The sequence below is a fragment of the Petaurus breviceps genome, unplaced genomic scaffold, assembly GCF_028583685.1.
Source record: "Petaurus breviceps papuanus isolate PSGF00001 unplaced genomic scaffold, PetGlider_PUasm1.0 189, whole genome shotgun sequence".
NCBI lineage: Eukaryota > Metazoa > Chordata > Mammalia > Diprotodontia > Petauridae > Petaurus > Petaurus breviceps.
Window position 1 is genome coordinate 42,509,414 of NW_027185809.1, and position 2,221 is coordinate 42,511,634.

General features: G+C 42.9%; 1 pseudogene; it reads right to left on the reverse strand.

Moving 5' to 3' along the window:
• Nucleotides 1-323: 323 nt before the first annotated feature.
• On the reverse strand, nucleotides 324-1,663 carry LOC138164074 (serine/threonine-protein phosphatase 2A 55 kDa regulatory subunit B alpha isoform pseudogene; annotated as a pseudogene).
• Nucleotides 1,664-2,221: the final 558 nt, after the last annotated feature.

The window sequence follows — 2,221 nt, forward strand, 5'->3', positions numbered from 1 at the left end:
TCATCACAATGGAAGGCATAAAAAGTGGAGTAAACCAATGTTGATACAGTCCAATCTAGTCCATTAGGCAAGATGGTGCAAGTAGTCATTTAAATTAAAAGTGCCCTACCCTTACCTAAATGGCTAGCAGACATGGAGAACACCACAGTGAATCATCAACAGAGCTTTCTCCATGTAGCTATAAAAACGTGTTGTCACATGGCACATTTTTTAAACACTGGAAAGGGGTACCACAATGGACCTCTCTCTCTTTTACAGGTACAAATGCTAGATTCAACTATCTCAACTACGCAAGAAGTGGACCCCTGCTAGGAATGCCAACCCTAATTCACTTTGTCTTGGAATATATACAGGTTGTTTGTAGTAGCCACAGCAATGATAATTTCCTTGGGGTGCCAAGCTGTGTGAAGGATTTTCTTGTTGAAGTCTAGGCTGACACTTATTTCATCTTTCTTTTGTTTGCCACTTGCACAGACTTTTCGTGGCTTCAAAACAGCGCATCGCTTATTGTTTTCCTGGGATGCTTCCAGGGTGATATCTCATTTTGTATTTCTATCAAACATTCTGAAGAAATTATTGTAAGATCACGTCATGACAACACTGTCTGATCCATTCCAACAACACTCAAATTTGTCAAAAATGAAGTCATTCTCATACAGCGAGTAAAGTTTACTTCTGAGGTATTCATGCACATGGTAGGAAAACAGGTCTGTTTTCCATGTTTAAATCCTAGATTTTTACTGAAAGGTAATCTCTAGTCATCGAATATCGACCACTGTGGCTGAATTTTATGTCAGAAATGGAGGAAATGATTTCAGAGAAAAAGGACCTGTTACTGGGATCTTCGGGTTCCTCAAACAATTTCGAATGGCAGTCACAGAGGGCAGATGCCCTCATATCACATTGTCGAATCGTCCCTTTACTGCTGCTGTAAACAAAGGTGTTACAGCTGTTGAGATGGAACTTGGCTGCTGTGATCACCTCGGTCAGCTCTTCCATGTTGGCCCCCTTGATATCTACAATATTAAAACTTCTGTCCATTATTTCAAGGTGCCAAAGATTAATCTGCAAATCATCTGCAGATAAATATGTTTCATAATCACTATTGATAGAGATAGAGTTGATGTGATATGTATGAGCATTGGCATATACTCTCCTTGGACTTGCCTCAACCGTCAGATCTATGGGCCTAAACACTGGCACCTGCAGTGTGGTGACTGTTGTAGGATCCCTATAGCGACAGTCTTCTTCTTTTAAATTATAGCCCTCTGGTCTTTTGTCCCTTTCAGATATTTTCCATAACTTTATTGTTTTATCATTGGCAGATAATAAAAATTGAGCAGCATTTTTCTGAGGCAACCACCTCATCTTGTTTATCTTTTCTTCAATTTCTAAACTTTTCAAGTAGTCAAACTCAGGTTCATGGCTCTGGAAGGTGCTGTAAATATTGCATTCTCCTTTGATATGAGTTTGGCTTTTGTTCTCCTGCTCCTGTTGGAAGATGACGACTCAACCTCCTTTATCTCCTGTTGCTAGCAATTCTCCAGAATGGTTAAATTCTATTGTAGAAATTATATGTGCTTCTGCTACATCATCATCGACTGCCCTTTTTCACCTGAGAAAAACACCACTAAATATCATTTCCTCCTGCAGCTCCTGCCATGGAGCGCGGGCCATGGAGGTCCCAGGCTGCTCAGGCTCTCAGGTCTGAGGCCGCCGCCCTCCCCTGGTGCGGGGGGGGTGGGGTGGGGGATGGGGGAAGTGGGGGGCCTGCAGATGCAGGCGCAAGGTGGGGGGTGGTGGGGCAGGGACAGGAGGGCGGGGCGGCGCTCCAGGGCTTCCTGGCTCTCTTTGGCACCGCAGCGGCGGCAGCAGGCAGGTGGCGAGCCAAACAGGCAATTTTCAGAGAAAGAAATTAAAGATATCTATAAGTACATGAAGAAATGCTCTAAATCACTATCATTAGAGAAATGCAAATCAAAACAACTCTGAGGTACCACATCTCACCAGTCAGACTGGCTAAGATGACAAAACAGGAAAATGACAAATGCTGGAGAGGATGTGGGCAAATTGGAATACTAATGCATTGCTGGCGGAGTTGTGAACTGATCCAGCCTTTCTGGAGAGCAATCTAGAATTATGCCCAATAGAATTATGTTATAAATAATTTCATATCCTTTGACCCAGCAATACCACTCCTAGGGTTATATCCCAAAGAGAT